The sequence below is a fragment of the Myotis myotis genome, unplaced genomic scaffold, assembly GCF_014108235.1.
Source record: "Myotis myotis isolate mMyoMyo1 unplaced genomic scaffold, mMyoMyo1.p scaffold_m19_p_9, whole genome shotgun sequence".
In the NCBI taxonomy this organism is placed as follows: Eukaryota; Metazoa; Chordata; class Mammalia; order Chiroptera; family Vespertilionidae; genus Myotis; species Myotis myotis.
The window spans coordinates 30368291-30388916 of NW_023416401.1; the positions used below are offsets into that span (position 1 = coordinate 30368291).

Consider the following 20626-nt stretch of genomic DNA (forward strand, 5'->3'; position numbering starts at 1 on the left):
GGCTGAGAGTTCGTGGTCTGTGGGGAAGGCAGGTGTGATGTGCGCACACAATGCATGCAAACACGAGTGTAAGCACACACATACAAACTATAATCAAACTCTGAGAAAGCACTGGGGAGAGAGGGGAACCTGCCAACCTAGGGTGCTGGCAAGTCCTTGGAGAGCCTCATGGAAGAGGGAAGGTGAAGTAGCACCTTCTAATCCAAGAGCCCCAAGGAAGGCCAAGAGTGTAGGGAGTGCAAGCCTGGAGAAGGATATAGGCATGTTGTGGGGTCAGGGGTTGGGAGGGGGTGAAAGGGACTGAGCCTGCAGCTCATAGCACCTGCAGGACCAGGAGCTGAGCTTTCAGCAGCTGGACCCATGAGGCTGGGACATCCCAGCTGCTCTGCTTGTAAATGAACCTGAGACTCTTCCCAAAGCCCCCTGACCATGTGTGTGACCCATCTCCATCACCGAAATGGGTCTGGGTTGGGTCTTTTAAAACACCACCAATTTAACTGTGGAACAATGAGTTTCTGTGTGCAAGGCTGTCTGAAAACAGCAAGGCCAAAGAAATAGTGACATGTTTATGAACTCCCTTCGTTGGCCAAACAGGAGCAGCCCCCAACACCCGCATGGGGAGGGCCTGCAGCGCCACCCTCTGCAAACATACACAGTACAGCCCAGAGCCGGTCACAGCCAGCCCTGGGAGGGACAGCTACAGCCACAGCCTTTGCTAGTGGCGAAGGTGGTGCAGCCACAGGCACAGGCGTGGCGCACATCAGAGCGCCTGGGGTCCCACCAGCCAGCTATGAGGGCTTCTCTCCTCACAGGGCCACCAAGGAGAGTGAGGGGCCCACATCTTGTCCCTGCTCCACACTGCTCCAGTCCGGGATTGAATGGGTAAAGAATGCAGTATGAAAAGAGAGCACAGCCTTTCTGAGACTATTTAAAGTCCCTCGGCGGATGGCTGGCCGAAAACCTCTTTGGATAACTACTACTTTCATTTGCTCTAAGACCCGCACAATCATTAATACCTGTAATTCATCCTGACTAATAAAAATTCATACTAGTTAATTCACAAGCTAATTAGAATTTAAAAGGGCGCTATTGCCATTCAGGCCAGCTCATTTAGGAGCTATTGAAATCCTTACACAAGAGGTAGGTGAAAAGAGAGAACTGAGTCTGTTTAAACTTCTAAGTGGTCCCTTCAATACCCTTTGTCCCCTCCAATCCTGTAGCTCAGTAGGCTAATCTCATTGGATTAGCTGCATTAACATTTTCAGCATCCTCTCCTCTCCCACTAGGCCCCCCACCAGCAAGTTGGGACCCAGGACACAAATGTTCTGTCCAACCCTCAGCTACGAGCAGCGACCTTTATGCTCACACTCCGTACAGAAACTGCCACATGAGCTCTGCTGGGGCGGGAGTGGGGGCTAGTGGGTCCTGGGCTGAATGCGTCCACAGTGGCCTTCGCTGAGTAGTCTGGCAGCCACTGGCTCCAAACACAGGAGCAGTTACCAGACCTGCAGCACCTGCTGTGTGCTGGCACCACCCCGGGCACCATCTCATTTAGTTTCTCCAGGACACTTTGGTACCCATTTCAGCAGAGATTGGAACCCAGGTTAGTGGACTGTCTACTGGCACATCTCTCTCGCTCACCCTCTTCTCTTAACTAACGAGCAACTCTCCAAATGCCCAGGGGAGTCAAGCAACTGAAGGATCGGAACTTGAGTTGCTCTGGGGACAATGCTACCTGGGGACAGAGCTAGGAACAAGCACCCATATTTCTTGAATGTCTTCCAACTGTTTTTTCCATTAAGCAGAAGCACCTTAACTCCACTTGGCCCTGAGGCTGAGAGTGAAAGTATCACCTCTGTCACCACGGCAAACAAGCTGGCATGCCAGCCGGTCATTGTCCAGGAGCCCATCAATCACAGTAACCTTCCTTTGTACCAGGCATTTAAACTGGAATCTACAGGTGCTAACAGCCCATCCCCAGATATGCTATCAGATAACCAGAAAAAGTGGGCAGGATACCCAGTGACCAGGGGTCAGGACATGGGGGCAATGCACCTTACTTAAAGCAGACACCTGCACCATCTTATCTGACAGCCACAATAACCCTATGAGGAGGCAAGTGCTGCCACCTCCATTTCCCACGTGAGGGAACCGGAACTCAGACTGGCCTAAGACCACATCCCTAAAATGAGAGCAAGAGCAGCACCAGTATGGGGGTCCCCCTGGTATGTAGTCCAAGGCCCCCACCAGGGTTCTGAGAATGCCACCCAATTCCAACCAGCTGGCTGCCTGGCATCCCCAAGCCAGGCTCTGCACCACTACGTTAGCCCTACAAGTCCTCCAATGATGACCAAAGACCAAAAGAAAGAAAAAGCCTACTGCTTTTCACACTGAAATTGAACTTTATTTGCATGTATTATGTCTCCACCATGACCCCAGCACAGAATGTTGTAACCTTACCAGAGGCCCGTTGCACAAAGAGACTCATGCAATAGGCCTTCCCTTCCACTGGCTGCCGGCACCGGTTTTCCTCCAGCACCCGGGACCCAGGCCGGAGCCTTCAGTCTTTGCTCCGCCGCTTCACGCCTACAGAAACAAATTAACCACCATATTTGTTGGGTTGATTTGCATACTTTCCTGATTGGCTGGTGAGTGTAGCGGAGGGACGGTCAGTTTACATGTTTGTCTATTATTAGGTAAGATTCTAATTGAGATGGGACCATATTGGCTCTAAGCAAGTGTATGAAGGGAAGACCATGCTTTCAAGGGGCAAAGCAAAGGGAAATAAAAACAGTGGCTCTGAAAGAGATGTCAGCACTTTTGCAAAAGAAAATTAACTCCAACTGTGATAAAAGCATGACGCTGTGCACCCTGTTCAGGAAATACCTCCACTCCACCCTCGAAGACAGAAACCCTTTCTGACATAGGTAACGCACCAAGTCCCACAGGTGGGGACAGGCACAGAGCAGTCAGAGGCTGTGGAATTCAGCCCAGAATTGTGTTCCTGCTAGTAGATCAAAGCTAAATGGTGACTTGAGGGGGGGAAGATGGAATCGAGATCGTATGGGTAATTGTTTCCACATCTAATGAGAAACTCTGCTGTGTAGGACTGCCCGGCTCTGCTCAGGGAGCATGTGGTGCCAGATGGAACCACGCTCTGTAGAGAGTAAACCTTATCATCCCCATAGCAACTCCATCGCGCTTCCAAAATGCTTAAAAAGACACACATCAAATTGTTTTCCACCGTTTTTCAAAAACTGACTTTTTTTCCCACACCTTAAGGAAATAAAAAACCGGGAGTGTCCTTAGTATAAAAATGATCATTGTAGGAAATATGGAAAAGATAGAATTTTGTTTACATCACCCATAGTGCTACACTGGAGACATCTATTTTTGTTGTTGTTTGTTTTTATTCATCTTCACCAGAGGATATTTTTTCCATTGATTTTTAGAGAGAGTGGAAGGGAGGGAAGGGGAGAGACAAAGAGAGAGAAACATGGATGTGAGAGAGCTACATCGATTGGTTGCTTCCCACACAAGCCCCCACCAGGGCAGGGGATCAAACCTGCAACCCCTTGACCAGGAATCAAACCCTCAACCCTCAGGGCCAACATTCAAACCACTGAGCAAGCCCGGCCAGGGCTGGAAAACATCTATTTGTAATGGTCTGGTACAATTCCTCCAATCTGTTTTCTGGGTGATGGGGTGTGCGCCGTTATCAGTCAAAGCAGAGATTCCTAATAGAGGCAAAGATTGGAGCTTAGCCCTCAAGAAGCCCCAGCCAACCTGGGGTGGGCATGTACCATCACTGGTCAGGGCAGGACTGCAGGTGGGCCCTCTGGATGGGAGGCTGAAGGAAACCTGCAGCCCTAGCCAGTTTGGCTCAGTGGATAGGGCGTCAGCCTGAGGACTAAAGGGCCCCGGGTTCAATTCTGGTCCAGGGCACATGCCGGGGTTGCAGGATCCATCCCCAGTGGGAGGCGTGCAGGAGGCAACCAATCAATGATTCTCTCTCATCATTGTTTCTGTCTCTCTCTCACTCTCCCTTCATCTCTGAAATCAATAAAAATATTTTTAAAAAAGAAAGAAAAACCTGCAGAAGAAAGACCTTGACCCACCCAAGGCTGACCCTCTCATCTGCAGGCAAGGCTGTCACACGTGGGCTGCAAGTGAACTGCTGTCTCACTCACCACTGCGTGGAATCTGTCTTAGGGCGTTTTCCTCTGTCCCACTGGTTACTAATCTTTGTGGGTTTTAAATCCAAGACAACAAAATGAGAGTCAAGAAGACATCTCTAGTACCAGAATAAAAGCACAGTCAGATGTCTAGAAGATGAGTCAAACTTCCAGGGAACTGTCAAACTGTCTCCTGTGAAGAAATGGGGGGGAAAGATTCATAGACCATAATTTTCTCTACTTTGAACTTTCCCTGATCCCAAAAAGAGAAGAAAGCAGCTTAGGGGGAACCAAGATTATAACAGAGAAACCTCACCTAAACAGAAAACGTCTACCTCTGAAGATTTCAATAAAATCAATAAATCTGATGACCTTTTACAGTTTGATTAATTTGTTTGAAACATATACAAAATATCTAATTCGTCCACGATTTATTTAGCCAGCAAGTTGAATTTGCGAGGGGGGAGGGGAGATGGAGTGCAAGAGTTGGTCCAGAAAAACAACTGCTTCTCCTGACTCCTAGGAGGTAGTTTACTCTGGGAGGGAAATAAGTAAAATGTTACAGTAAGTGAGTAGAAAAACCTAAGACCACGAAGGGAGGGGGTCGGGGGGGGGGGGGGCGGCAGGGATGGCGATGGCATTGATGTCACTGAGACGTGCCTGCCTTCTCATCCCTTTCACTTTTGGGGCTACACCTGAGCCTTGCCAGGGGGATGTTCTATCCACACTAAGGTCTGACCTGACCAGAGGTGACTTAGCTGAGACGCCCAGCACCCACACCTGCCCCACCCAGGCTTCGAGAGGGAGAAGGGAGCAAGACGGCTCACCCTGAGCCTGGAGCCTCGAGCCCTGCACATGCCACGCTGCCCACCATCCTCCCCAGGCTGTGCCCAGTGCTGCCTGCCTTCTGTCACGTGGCTGTGGTCCCTGGGCTACACGCCTGTCTCCTGCACCTACTTTCCAGTGGGAAAGGTAACAACCCGCACTTGTGGAACAGCCGGAGAAAACCGGGACCGGGTCTGGGCAGGGCCCATGGTCAGGGATGGCCTCCCTGGGAGAGAATCCTGGCCAAGGCCTGGATGAAGGGAGGGGACAGACGTGTGGGGCTACCTGGCCCCTGCCTGGCAGAGGAGCAGAGCGATCACTGGAATGGCTGGGCTGAGACTACACTAGGAGGTAGGAGGAGAGCATGAGCCGGGAGAAGGGACACACTGAGCTGCTAGTGGTAGTGCTATGACAAGTGACCAGATATGGAGCAGACTTTGAAGACAGAACCGACAGGATTTGTGGATGGCCTGAGTCAAGGAGACCTCCAAGATGTGTGGCCTGCATCACTGGGCCAGCGGGAATGCAGTTATTGAGATGGGACAGTGAGGTGGAAATGTGGAGGAACCAAGGGGGCAGTGGGGGAGGTAGGGGATCAGGAGATGCCCATTGGACACTGGAGATGCCCACTGGGCAGTTAGATATGAGTTTGGAGTTCCGAGTTCAGAGGCAAAATCCTCTATGTAAATATATAACCAAATCCAATACATGCAACAGAATTCTGCCCCTAAGCTCTCCAGATGTGGGTAGAAGGTGCCTGGTTCCCTGACAGGCCCCACTGAAGGGCGACTCTGAGCCTGGCCATCCTCCCCGCAGCTTTCCTTGGCAGGCCAGCTCTGAGGTAGGGAGACCAAGTACCCAAACACGGCGTGCCTAGAGAAAGTTGCCATAAAACCGCACCATAAACTACGGCAAATGGAGTATTTCAAATGCCGGGGGCCGGGAGGGGGGAGCCGGGGGGGCCGGGGGGAGGGGCTCAGTTCTTTAGCCAGCTCTCAGAAGCCGCTGTAGATTCTTTGCTGGGCTCTGCTCGCCGTTCCCCTCTGTCAACTCTAAGAACAAGCCAGAAGGGCCCGCTGACATCTTGCCATCGTCTCTCCTCGGTGAACAAGCCTAGGAAGCTAGGAGATCACAGCACCCTGTTATCCAACAGCAGAGGGTGTATTCGAACTGGTGCAGAAGACAAGCTCATCAGCACTGTCCCTCAGGGCAGGTGCCTTCCTCAGAGGTGGGGCCATGGAGCGGAAGCCGGCCTCCAAACTCACTGCTGCAACTGCCTATTTACCCTTGGATCACATGAACCAGTGGCCCAAGGAGATCAGAAAGCACTTTATTTGCCACCTTAACTACTGAACGATACCTAAGTCCTTGATAGTTGTGTCCAAACCAGGAAAAGCCAGCAGACACCTGGCCTCTGTCTCCATCATTAACTCGGATGCAGAGGCCGGTTTCCTGTCCCTGGGGTAGGGCACAAGGTTCTAAATTGCAGGAACTATATGCATCACTTAGACAAAGTGAAATAAGCAGCCCCCTCCTCACCCTTCAGGCTGCTCCCTCTCACCCCTATTCTGAACACGTGTTCCCATGGCCCCAATGGTCCCCCAATTTTTTTTAATTGATTTCAGAGAGGAAGGGAGAGGGATAGCGAAATAGAAACATCAATGATGAGGGAGAATCATTGATTGGCTGCCTCCTGCCCGCCCCCACGGGGCGGGGGGGGGGATCGAGCCCACAACCCAGGCATGTGTCCTTGGCTGGAATCGAACCTGGGACCCTTTAGTCCACAGGCCGACACTCTATCCACTGAGCCAAACCAGCTAGAGCGGTCCCCCAATTTTTTAAATCATATACTCCTATCAGCAAAAGTGTGAACACACACACATGGGTCATGTATATAGGGCGTTCCAAAAAAATGTATACACACTCTGAATGATTATAAAGTCAGTGTTTATTAACATGCAGGTCATTTTCAAATTTTAAAAGAATCTACACAAATGAATAATTTTTTTGTCAATGCCTGTTTTCAAACCGATAACCATTCTGGTCCAGGCACTGCTGATAACAAGAAGCAATGAAATCGCAAACATCAAGAATAATTTTGTTTGGTATTTGTGTGCCCTCAATTCATCAACTGTTACCAGTTTTGTACTATAAACTTTATATTTTATGTATCCCCATAAAAAAAGTCTAGTGGATAAATTTTCTTTGTTCAAAGTTTAGTCTGGTTTCACCCATTATTCAAATCAGTTAAACCTGAAAAGGAGTAAAAATTAAGTGAGTTGTCAGCTTTTAAAGTGCTTATACATTTGGGGGGGTCCCCCAAAAAATGCATATACACTTTGAATAATTATAAAGACAATATTTGTACTTCAATTGCCTTTTCACACTTCCAGTAGCATTTTAGGATAAATTTCCTTTGTTCAAAACTTACTCTGGCAGAAAAGAAAGAAACATCAATTGAGCTATCAGCTATTAAAAGTGTATATACATGTTTTGGGGAACGCCGTGTATTTATTTATAAATTACATACATGTATTAGAGTAATAGTGCATCGTACACATTATGCATAGAAATTAAAAGCTCCAGAATTTGTCTTCTAGACCCCAGTGCACACAGCTCTCTGGAAGTCACCGATGGAGAACACCCTCTCCCTATTGTCCACCTGGCAAAACTCTGTTCTTTCACCAAGTCTCAGCCCAAAGCCAATCTGTCCGTGAAGTCTCCCTTGATTGAACAGAGTAGACAGGGAAGTCCCCCTGCTCCCCAGCCCTTATACCTCCCCAAAGAGGCCATCACCAGTGCAGCAGCTGGGTGGGGACAGGGGCAGTGCCTGGCCGTCAGTGCTCGTTAAGAATGTGGAGCAGAAGGAAAGGGAAGGGAGACAACGAGTGAGGCCATCAGAGCTCACCGCCCTTTAGGCCCAGCGGCCTCACTCTTCAAGTACAAAGCCTTTCCTAATAGCATAAATGGTGATTCCCAATCTGAACCAGAGACTTGATTATACTAGTAAACTGCCCGCATAATCTATCTTCTCCTTGGGTCTCCAAGTCCCCAGGGGGCAGGAGCTGTGTGTCCACCCCACCAGGCTGGCCGGGCACTTCACAAATACTTATTTGACTTTATAATCGCCATTTATTGAGCATTTATAATCGCCATTTATTGAGCATAGTGCACTGGACCTCTCCCAGCTGGTGTGTATATACATGATCTTATTTAATCCTCTTCAAAACCTAACATGTGGGCAATTAGTTGTTTTAGAGAAGGGCAAACTGACTTTCCACAGTCAAACAGCCTTCCAGGACATGGCTGGACAAGAACCCAGAAGACACAATTAGGAGTGGCAGACGAAAAAAGAAAAGCCCTGATGGCAAAACCTTCCTCAAAACCAGGAGACAGGACATCTGCTCAGACCCTTCCACACACACTGGGGACAGCAAGTTGCTGCAGGCGGCTGCCTCCCAGGCCTGCCGCCTTTTCGGGTGGGTCCAGTGGCACAGTCTGCTCCATGGCAGATGCCAGAAAGGGAGCCATTGCTTAGGCATGCCTGACTTTTAAATTCCAATATATAAAACAGGTTATCACAGTGAAAGAGCAAGGATTCATATTACAAAGTAAAGCACTAAGAGTTCCATTAAATAACTAATGCTCCCACTCCATTTCAATTTTTTTAACGATTTTTAATTGATTTTTGAGAGAGAGAGGAAGGGAGAAGGGAAGAGAGAGAGAAACATACATCGATTAGCTGCCTCCTGCACGCCCCCCACTGGGGATCAAGCCAGCCACCCAGGTATGTGCCCCCAACGGGAATTGAACCAGCAACCCTTCAGCGCATGGGATGAAACCCAACCAACTGAGCTACACTGGCCAGGGTACTCCTACTCCATTTACTGTCCAATTTTGTCAGAAAACAAATATCATGATTTCTCTGGTCTAAATTTACTACATAAATTATGTACTTGTAACTCTATGTGTACAATAACTGTCTATTTTTATATTACTCTTCAGATGAAAAAATGTTTAATCTCAGCACCTCTAGTTTGGAAGTAAAAGATTTTGAGTCTCATATTTAAACACCAATAGGATGAAAACTGCGTTCTCTAAGGATGTAATATTTTTATTAACAGCCAAAGTAGCAGAGAAACAAACGTTCAATAGAGCCATTCAACTGTCAACATTGCCTCCACCCTTGAAATCATGCACGCCTTATGTCCGAAAAGGCCCTCTGTCCCTGCTAGAAAAGCGTTCTGGCATTTTATCATTCTGCTGAAGGCACAAGCCAAATCCAGCAAGGTCAAATTAAACATAAGTCTGTCAGTCCTGCACACGTCAGCCAACAGAAAACAGGGGAAAAGGACACGAGCTGTATTTTTCAGTCACCCAAAGGGCACTGGGCAAATGTTCCAGAAACCTGCTCCATAACATCGTCAGCATGTAACTCCCCTGGGAACCTCCCACCCACCCCAGCAAGGGACCCTGCACAGGCTGCTCCCCTGAAGACCATGTCCAACCCTTGCTGGCCAGACCACCTGCATGGCCACCAGCTGGCCCTCCCACCACTGAACCACTGCACACTCCATCTTCTAGTCCTTGGCACCGTTGGCACTGCCAGCCACAAACAAGGTAGGTTTGCACCTGGGAATGCGGAGTGTGGTACACTGTGTGGCCAGGAGGGGAGAGATGTGGGCCAAGCCCAACTGCTCAAGCGGAGGTCCCCACCATCTGTGCCTGGAGTGCTGGGACTCGCCTGAGCACAGAGGCAGAGCAGTGCCCACCAGGGCCCCAGAGACCCTGCACACGCTCACCGGGCCACGCCACAGACGGTGCACACTCCCAGCATGCACCCCTGAGCACCCACACCTGCTGAATAAATGGATGCATATAGATGCATGCGAATAGAACAAGCTAATTGGGACTAGCCCTCAAAATGGGGGTGTTACATCTTGCTCCCTCCAACCAGCATTGTAAGTGGACTCCCCTCCAACCAGTCCCAACCTTTCAACTGAAAAGGCTGCCTTTGAAAAACACAAAACTGACCTACCTTTAGATAATGGCAACCAACTGAAGTGATTTTTCCTTTCTCTCAAGCTTCAGAAGTAACCAGCTTAGGAGGCCAGACACTGTTAATAGCTGCATGTGACTCTGAAAGGGCTCAGGCCTTGGCCAGAAACAGAAAACTCTACCAAATCTGTAGAGGGAAAGAGTGAAGAACAGGCAACAGTGGGCACCAGCATTAAGTGTTGAGCATCAACAACCATCGAGTGAAACATTAGGGGAATGGATTTTATGTCGCCATCCTTGGGTACAAGGCTAGGGAAAAGTTTAATCTCAAAAAGCGGACATTTAAAATGGAGAGAGGTGACTGAACAAGATGTCACACAGCATTTTAAGCAACTGGATGCTGAATCCACTCCTTCTCCTGGCCCTCATCCCTCTATTGTGAGCCCAAGATGCCCCTATGAGGAAGGGTTAGTATAGTGGGAAAAGACCAGGTGCAGTCCTTGGCCATGAAATCCTGTACTTTTATTTAAAAATATATCATTAGGCTGTTTCGTGACCTTAACTTGCCTGAGTAGAATTTAATTTAAATTTAAAATAGCACAAAGGTCTTATCCCTCCTGATGAGATCATCTACTATAACATCATTGCATTTCCCCATAACAAAACTCTCACAAACAGCAAACTGTTCACCTATGACCCGGATGACATAAACCCAGATTTTTACATCAAAAAAACTGGGAAGGAAAATTTAAATATCATACCATTTTACTGACAAATTTGCAAAGGTTTTTTAATAAGAATATTCAGCACTGCCAAGGGTACAGCCACCCTCATATCTAGAGTGTAAAGTGTGCCATCCTTTCTGAAAAGTAACCTGGTAATACTTTTGGAGGAACCTCTCAAAGTTCTTAGACACCCCCCCACACAACTTCCCTCTTAGAAATCTATTCAAAGGATGTCATCCAAACATTCAATGTAGCCCTGGCTACATTGGTTGGAGCATTATCCTGTACACAAAAAGTTGCATGTTAAATTCCCAGTCAGGGCACATGCTAGGTTGCGCATTCGACCCCCAGTTGGGGCATGTACAGAAGGTAACCAATCCATGTTCTCTCACATCGATGTTTCTCTCTCTCTCCATGTGTGTGTGTGTGTGTGTGTGTGTGTGTCCACTTTCCCCTCTCTCTATAAAATTAATAAATAAAAAAATCCTCGCCCTGACCGGTTTGGCTCAGTGTATAGAGCGTCAGCCTGTGGACTGAAGGGTCCCAGGTTCGATTCCAGTCAAGGGCATGTACCTTGGTTGCAGGCACATCCCCAGCAGGGGGTGTGCAGGAGGCAGCTGGTCAATGTTTCTCATCGATGTTGCTAGCTCTCCATCCCTCTCCCTTCCTCTCTGTAAAAAATCAATAAAATATATTTTTAAAAAACCCTCACCAGAGGATATGCTTAAGTTCAAGGTAGTTCTATATAATAAAAGGCTAATATGCAAATCAACCAAACAGCGGAATAACCGGTCGCTAGACGAGCAATGACCACCAGAGGGCAGACGCTCAATGCAGGAGCTGCCCCCTGGTAGTCAGTGCACTCCCACAGGGGGAGCGCTGCTCAGCCAGAAGCCAGGCTCACGACAGTGCTAAGGATGTCCAACTGACGGCTTAGGTCCACTCCCCACCCCGAGGGCTCCCAGACTGCAAGAGGGTACAAGCCAGGCTGAGGGGACCCCCCCCCACAGCGCACAAATTTCGTGCACTGGGCCTCTAGTGTTATTTATAATAGAGAAAACTGGTAACAGCTTCAATGTCCCAAAGCAGGTCTTTTAAAAATAACAATATAACTATAGAGTAAGCTATATTGGAGAATATTTAAATTACACGAAAAAAATTTTATGATGAAATGCTGTTTTAAAAAAGTACGTAACTTTTTTATATGATTTTATAATTAACCAATAAATACACCTGGAAGAATCTACTAAACTGTTAACAGAAGTCATCTCTAAATGTAGTGAACCAAAATTTTGGTCATTTTTATTTTCTCCTTTGTTTTATATTTTCCTGATTATCTTCAATAAGTATATAATCGGGGGGGCGGGGAGGGGGAGGAAGGATTTCAGACAGAGGACTGGTGACACTGGGTTCAGCCAGGCCTGGAAGACTCCATGGAAAAGTCAGGTTTGGAAAACGAGGGCAGAGCCCTGGACCAGCAGTATGCCCTGGGCCCCCACATCTGTCCCTGACTGGCTGTACTCACACCTGCTCCACAGGAGGTATGGGAGTGGCTTCACCTGGTGCTGAGGACTAAGATACAGTTGGGGCACGCCACATAACATGTGGATGCTCAGTGCTGTGGAGACTGGGGGACAGAGCACAGGCCAGAACAGGAACTTCCAGAGGCATGCCTTACCTCAACTGCAAAGAGAACATCATCCCAGGGGGCTGTAAGGATCAAATGTGGCAAAGGATCAGAAATCCTCACAATATGTGGGCACAGTAATAGATATTTATACGAAGGACATTACCATTCCAGCCACCCGGCCGAGCTCAGAGGCTATGATAGGCTCCATCTCTGTTCCAGCCCTACAGCCTGGGGAAATTTTTGCAAAGCGCTGAAACACTGTCCTGCCAGACCCCAAAAAAGCTGCATCTCCTGGGTACTCACTTTAGGTTCTGTAATCTCAAACACTTAGGTTTGTCCAAGATGGACAATATTTCACAAGAAGTGAAATGTGTACAATAACTGTGTAATATTTTTATATTACTCTTCAGATGTTATGTGTGGTTAATTTATGGCCCCCATGGAGCAAAACAGAGAATCTTAAAGACTATTATTTTTTCTTCTTTTCCCCCCATATGTGAGAAGCAAAGGGAAACAAAAATGTTCCAAGTACTGGAACAAGCTGGATCCTTCTGAGTGAATGGACAAGTGGAGGAGGCCTCATCCAGTCCATCCTCACCCCCAGACCCACAAGCCTCAGTTCACCAGCCAGGAAACAGGTCCTAATACTCTGACACCCACAGAAGACTAACAGAAGTCGTTTGCAAGAAACACTGCAGAATACCACCTTCTTCCAAGGAACTGGAGGCTGATGTGGCCAAACAAAGCCACCAACGGCTCAATTACCAAAACTGAGGTTCTTGCCATAGGCAACACAGGAACAGAGAGCAAAAGTTAGAAATAAGAATGGGGAAGGGAAGTAAGGGGAGTATAAACCAGAGACACAGTCAAGGCAGCAAGAAGGAAGGGGCTTGTTGGCTGGATAGAGTCACTGGAACTGTATGGGGACAAGGAGAGAGAAGTGCCACTGTCCCCTTCCACCCAGCTGTTAAGGGGTCCCTGAGGAAGACCCAGACCCCAGGGGGACACTGCTTGGGCTGCATCAGACTCCACCCTTTATTTACAAGAGCTGTGACTCTGGGCAATTTCAGGGCTTCCAGTTGCCTTCCAGCAAACTGGGGATGGAAGCCGTACCTAGATCATAAGGCTGCTGTGAGGATTAAATCAGTTAGTGTGCGTGCAGCCCTAAGACCAGTCTGGCACAGTCAGTGATATGCAAGTGCTTGGAATCACTGCTAGTATTCTCTGACCAAGTGCCTGGTGGAAGACGGGTGGGGGCGGGGGGGGTTGGGGGGGGGGGGGCGTCAATGGTCCAGGAGCCCTTCTGAAAACAGCCTGGATTCAAGCTATGGGCTCTCCGCTCTTGCCTTCCAGAAGCAGTGAGATTTTATTATGAAAAGTCCCTCCCCAACTCTTGAGGGCCAATGAAAATAATCCCTGGCCATACCTCCACCAGTGGCCAGGAGCCCAGCCCATCTCTGGACGATGGTGGTCCTCAAACTTTTTAAACAGGGGGCCAGTTCACTGTCCCTCAGACCGTTGGAGGGCCGGACTATAGTTTAAAAAAAAACTATGAACAAATTCCTATGCACACTGCACATATCTTATTTTGAAGTAAAAAAAACAAAACGGGAACAAATACAATATTTGTATTTGCATGTGGCCCGCGGGCCGTAGTTCGAGGACCCCTGCTGCAAAGGCACCCACAAGGCACGCAGGAAGCCTGCCCTTCTGCAAACCCCAGAAGCAAGGCGTCCACCCGCTTACACAGAAGGCCTCTGCCGCACCTCATGTGGAAGGATGGCTGGCCAGGGGCGGGTGAATGGGATGGAGCCTTCTTGCAAACTGGATAGAACAATCGTACTTTGAAAAGAAATTCTAGATCCACTTAGGGATCATGTGGATGAGGGCACACAGATGTTGCTCACACCCACCCAATTCCTGCTCTTAACGTCGCTCGAGTAGTCCAGGTCCTGCATCCAGTCTGCGAAGAGAAGAGCAAGTCATTTGGCAGGGGCCCAGTTTAGGAGGTGGCTTTGTAATATGAGCAGTGTGTCCACTAACAACCAGAGCAAGACCATTAAGTTCATTACACCTGTCACTCTGCCAGCTGACTATCCAAATTGCCAGAGATGAAAGTACATTATGCCCAGGAGTGCCACCCAGCCCCCGCCCAGGGCAGCACCACACTTATCTCAGACAATTTGTTCTCAATGTCTGCACCTGCAGAAAGAACGCAACTGTAAACAGCTTGAAACTTGGCTCTGAGAAACCATCGGGCCAGAGCAGGTCCATCTAAGAGCAAAGTTTAGTTTCTTGGAGCAGGTCCCTGCGAGGAAGACTAGGTGCCATATGCCCTGATGAGGAGGAAGAAGAGGGGGGGGGGGCAGGGTAAGGGGGCAAAGCCACCAGCAAAACTAAGGACACAGAGCTGCTACGTGGATTCGGCTGCCCCGAAGCACTGCCAAAAATATAGCGAGGGACACACCCTTTTCACTTCCGAACCAAGTCACAGAATTGTAAGCAGTAGGCAGAGGCCTTCCCTGCAGCTGCACAGCCAACAGGCTCCCTGGGTGCGCACCGCCTGGGCCACCACTGGCTGCAGAGTGGGTTTGCAGTGCAAGCGCGTTGCAGACAGCGGTAATTTATTTATCCCTGTCATGTAACATTAGCAATCTGTCTGGAGCTTGGCAAGCAGCAACTTGCACTGTCATATAAACTGTCTGACAAACTTAAAGTTTCATAAATGCTTCTCTTTTCCAGCACACAATAAAACATCATTTTAAAAAAGTTATCTCCTTTTCTGTTCCTTTTCTTTCTTCCCCTTCCAAAACAAAAAAAAAAAGGAAGGAAAAGAAAGAAAAACAACAACAAAAGAACCCATGCAACCAGAAATGATCCCTCAGCAGGATTCTTAACCTTAAAAGTCTCAACATTTTTCCAATGCCAAGTAAATGAGTAAATAAATGGATGGGGAGATGGGTATGGTGGGGGTCAGTCATGATGGGGGTCAGTCATGATGGGGGGTTACAGAACAAAATCTGCAAAACAAAAGTACAGTCATTAAAAATTAATAAAGGGTGTGGACATGAGCTCCCACCCCGTCTGCTCATGGGGATTTGAGCCAGACATTCTGCATCCTCATTAAGTGGTGTCTGGCAGGCTGCCGGAGTTTTAGTGGGTTCTGGGAATGCCAATATATTAACCAGAGGACTTTTTGCATACCCTTTAGAGTTTTTATTCTAGAAAAGTCAACCATTTGGCACTGTGCAGCCTTATTTTTGTCCGGGAAAGCTCTCAGCTGCCAATCGAGGGAGAACTTATAGCTATGTTCTTAGTAATTTCCAAGACCTATCTGGAAAACAAGCTTGGTGGGAAGAAAAGCTCTCACAAAAACAGCTGAAAAGGCCAAAGTACCATTTTTAGTGGGAATTCAAAGAAAAGCAATCCATACTTAAATCACCTGGATATGACACAGCATAGATATTATTTTCAAGTTCTCCTATGATAGAGGAAAAGATAATATTAATTGGAAATATAAATCCAATTAATAGTATAGGTGCTTGGCTATTTCCCTTACGGGCTTACCAGTGAAGCAAGTAATGCCAGACTAAAAAAAAAAAAAAAAACTCCCTGAAAAATGGCAGGTCTTGTGGCCTAAATTTTCAAATAGTAGGCAGAAGCTTTACATTCCTATTTTAAAACTTAAGATTCACCTTCCATGAACATCCATAATATAGGTCAAGGTGTACTTGTAGACTAACAAATCCCATGTAGCATAAAGTCACTTTGACATCAGATAATAGTGGCTTCCAGGCGAGTTCTCTGAGACCTAAAAAAAGGAAAGGAGGAATGGAAGGCGGAAGGGAGGAGGAGGAAGAAGGGAGGAAAGGGCAATTTGGGACTACTTAGCTATTTTGCTACTGTTACATATAAATAGCCATGTGCCTATATAAAGTGTGTTAAGCATTTCTAAAAATTTTCCAGGTTAACATGGAATAATCATAGCTATCGCTCCTTGCGTTTTCTCTATTAATTCTCACCCAAAAGGACAGACACATCAGAAAGACTCCCTAAACCGAGATTCAGAAGAAAGATGAGGAAAAAAAAAACATGATGAGGGCTACCAGAAAGATCTAACCCAGCGGTTCTCAACCTGTGGGTCGCGACCCCTTTGGCGGTCGAACGACCCTTTCACAGGGGTCGCCTAAGACCATCCTACATATCAGATATTTACATTATGATTCATAACAGTAGCAACATTACAGTGATGAGGTAGCAACGAAAATAATTTTATGGTTGGGTCACAACATGAGGAACTGTATTTAAAGGGCCAGAAGGTTGAGAACCACTGATCTAACCAGTCAGTCGCAAGTGTCCCTGCCCTGAGTCCTCCAAGTGCTTGGGTTTTACAGGGTGACACAGAGCAACCACCTCCTGCCCAGACCATAGGGTGACTGAATGCTGGGCTGACTGCATCCTGGGCAGTGCAAAGGGACCCAGACAGAGCTTGGTGGTCTCTCCTTGGCAGCAGCCCAGAAACTCCCTTCAGAGAGCAAAAGTCACTCTCACCTCCCCATTCCCCTGTCCGGCTGGGAGGTGCCCCACAGAGGCTGAGAGAAAACACTGCGTCCGTGAACTGTAAGGCTGCTCTGCAGAGCTGCTAAGTCTACCAAGACCACAGCACAGTCCCAAACGGAAAACACCTCTACAGATGGGCCGTTACTCTCAGGGCGCCAGGCAACTAAACTATTCTTAGGACACTGACAGCAGTTGGGGGAAAATAAATATTTGTCTATGTATGTATATACTCGGAGGTGGGGGGTGGGGGTGGGGGCTGTGAAGGTGGACTTTGAATCCAACAAACTGGCACAAAATCCCCAAATAAGCAGCTGGCACTGCTGGGTTACTCTGCAGGATTGTGGTCATACAAACCAAGGCCCTAAAAGGATTCAAGAGACAGCCCCCAAAGCTACTGGGAATAGTCCTCTTCATCACAAATACAAACCTACACAAACTGGAACCATGGCCAACGAGGGCAAATTCTTCCAGGGGCAACAGCAGAATGTTGGAAACGTAGAGGAATATTTTAAATCAAGAGAGGAATGCCGCTACAACTCCATTACAACAAATCCCTTACTAGCATTTACAGATTGGCACCTAATTCCTAACAGTGCGTTCAAATGTCAATAGTAACAGGAAGCTCTCAAAAGAATTAAGCTTCCAAAGATCATGAAGAATTTCTCCCATTTTTAAAAGGTACTGCTCTGCATTCAAGGGTTGATAGGAAACCAAATATTGTAATCCATAAATGTGCATGGGTAATATTCTGATCTACTCATTTGTCTATGTAATGACTCAAATTTGACATTATGATCCTTTACTAAACATAAAGAATGTGTTCCGAGAGAATTCTGCAGAATATAAAGGCAGATGTACTGATGACAGTAAACTCAATATAAATAGCAGAAAAGACTAAATACGCATATGCAAAATGCAAAACATGGCTTGTGCAATGACAGCTTCTGGGTGCAGACTCTACAGAATCTTTCCTGTAATTCAATACTCAGTCCTGAAGCTCCAGAGGAAATACAAATGGGAGAATACCTTCCTTGGCTAGCCAGACAAGAGGAAAGGGCCATCTTAAAGAACAGTTTCCCAGCCCTAGTCCTGAGGGAAGGCACCAACCTCCATGCCAGCCACAGTACCCAGATATTTTTAAGAGCCAAAGCTATTCACCATCTCTACCCACCTCCACTGCAAGAAACTTATTAACGGTAGCTCTCTGAATCAACACTCTTTACAACTTATTTCACCTTGCATCCCACAATGCCAAGCACACAGTAGGTCATCAATCAATATCACAATCACATTTAACATTTCGAAAGGAGCACTGAACTATAAGTGGAGGGGTCCAGGGATAAGAAGTTGCCAAAAATATAAGAGAGAAAGAGAAGGGAATAGATGGGACACAAAGGAAGAGAGAAGAAGCAAATCAAAATTATCCAATGCTAGCTAATTAAAAGACTGAAGAAAATAAAAATTAAGCTGGTTTACGTGGCCATTGCCACTCAGCAGTCATTCCTGTGCCTGGGTAGGAGGAGCGAGGAAGCCCTACTTGCTATAAAGAGTTTCTGGCAGTCTAGACAAGCAGCGCGGTGCCCTGCCAGCAAACCCAGGAAACGGGGCACTGACCCATGCGCCTTCTCCAGGTGCCACCCACCCACAACGCGCCCATGTCATCCTCCAGAAAGTCTGCCACGTTGGGAAGCCTCCTCCTTTTCCAATTAAAAAAAAAAAAGTTTAAAAACAAGCAAATGTCCTCTCTGCCACCATAGCGAATTAACCTGAGTAGAGCCAGCCCACTCACTGTCTTCCAGCAGCGTACTTGCAGGGCGCGCCCCCAACCCCACCCTGGGCGGCCCACCGGACAGGGGCACCGGGGAGCCTCCTCACCGCTGTGCAGGCTGACCCCGCAACAAAGGCAAGTGCCGGGCCTGGGCTGGGTGCTCGTCGCTTCCTGTTCATTCCACCGTGAGGGTCAGAGAGAAATTCAACACACGCCTGCCTGCTTCCTCCAGAGCTCGGAGACCCAACCTAAGTGTAACAGCAGCCGCCCGAGACAATCGACTTCCCAGCCAATGCCGGGAGCTCCGGGCGGCCCCGCGACCGACGTCAACGCGCGCGGGGGAACCCGGGTCAGCGCCGGGAGAGGCAGGTCCTAGGGTTTGCCGGGCGTGGGGCGCAGGATGCCGGGTGCCGGGGCGTGAGGCTGCGGGACGCCGGGGCCGCAGGTCCCAGGGTCCATAGCAATGCCGGCTCCCGCCTCCTTTTCTTTCCGCAAACTCCCCCGCAAGGTCCTGCACAATGTTCCCGCTTGGCTCTGACCTCCAGTCCCCCGACCGGGAGGCCCAAGGGAGCCAAGACCTCAGTTTGAGCGGCCACCCTCCCGCTGACGCCGGCCTCCTGGTGCAGAATTAAGTCCTGCAACCGCAGGACAAGCCGCGCCGGGGAACCGGGAAACAGAAAACGGGGTGGGGGTCGGCAGTGTACCTTCAGCAAAGCACCCCCGTCCCCACAACCGGGGTGGCCTCCGTGCCCACCTGAGACACTGCCTCGCAGACTCCGGGCATTCGTGTCCCAGCCACTCGCCAGGGTGGGGAGGGTGCCCAGTGCTGGGCCGCTTCCTCTGCCCCCGCCGACGGCGCAGGCTCGCGGACGTCCCGTTCCCGGAGCGTCCTGTCCCCGGGTCCCCACCACTCTGCGCCCCCCCCCCCGCCCCCAATCCCGGTCCTCAGCGCAGCGCTGAACTTGAGCCAGACGCCACGGTCACAGCAGCCACCTCGGGTCCGCACTCACCTGCGGCCGCCCCTCCGGAGCGGAGGCTGGGACCGCCCGCAGTGCGGCTCGTTGGGCCGCCGGGCCGTGCCGGGCGCGGGGGAGGGGCGCGGGGTGCGGGGCCGCCGCGGCTGGGAGGGGGGGCGGGGGGGCCGGCGCGCTGGGTCTTTTTAAGAGCCGGGGACCTTATACCCCGGCCTCCCTCGCGCTCCCCGCCCCCCTTTCACTTTCCCAGGGACTCGCAGTCTGTCTGGCGGCGGAGGCGGCGGCGGTGGTGGCGGCGGCGGCTCCTCCCCGGCTCGCAGGGGATCCCCGGCCGGCTGCGGTGTCGCGCGGGGCAGGGGCAGGCAGGGCCAGCCGCACTCGCCTGCTAGTCCCCGTTCCGGCCCGCAGCCTCGGGGCTGGGGGTACAGTGCTACGGCCGCCGAGGGAGGTGTCCCGCCTCCCGTCGCCGGAGGGGGGAGTCGCCCGCCGCCCGCCGCCCGCCGCCGTCTGTCTCCTGCCGTAACTGTGCTCGCGGAGGCTGTGTCTGTCTCCAACTCCTCGTCTCTCCTCCCTCCCCATCCCCCTCCGCGGCGGGGACCGGCGTGCGGCCAGGCCGCCGGGGGCCGCAGTGCCGGCAGGTGGGGCCGACCTGGACCCCGCGCGCACGGTCCGCACCGACCTCTGCAGGCTGCGGGCACGGAGCTGGGCGCGAGCGGGCGCCAAGGCCGCGGGACCCCAGGGCTCCGCGGGGCGACTGGCTGCGCACGCGGCAGCGGGCTCGGGCCTCGCGGGGCGCGCGCCCACCGCCGGCCGGACGGGGAACTCCAAGTGCCCAGAGATGGCAGGCTGTGGGGCCGGCAGGAGCCGGCTCGCGGATGAGGGCTGGAGACTATCTCCAGAGGGCAGGCCTGCGTGGCCGGTGCACAGTTAACCTCGCGGACGGACGGCCGGACTGCGTGCGCCCAAGGCAG

At 49.9% G+C, this 20626-nt stretch overlaps 1 protein-coding gene across 4 annotated transcripts in view; it reads right to left on the reverse strand.

The window, feature by feature from the left end:
- LDLRAD4 (low density lipoprotein receptor class A domain containing 4) overlaps positions 1 to 19799 on the reverse strand; it is a 335343-nt gene extending 315544 nt beyond the window's left edge. For 2 of the 4 annotated variants that reach the window (XM_036321970.1, XM_036321962.1), the window contains exon 1: positions 19692 to 19799. The gene's annotated coding sequence lies outside the window, so the exon portion shown is untranslated. Of the gene's footprint in view, positions 1 to 18788; positions 19258 to 19435; positions 19574 to 19691 lie in introns of those variants that run through there. The other 2 variants (XM_036321965.1, XM_036321966.1) reach the window with 2 other exon arrangements.
- Between the last annotated feature and the right edge of the window lie 827 nt (positions 19800 to 20626).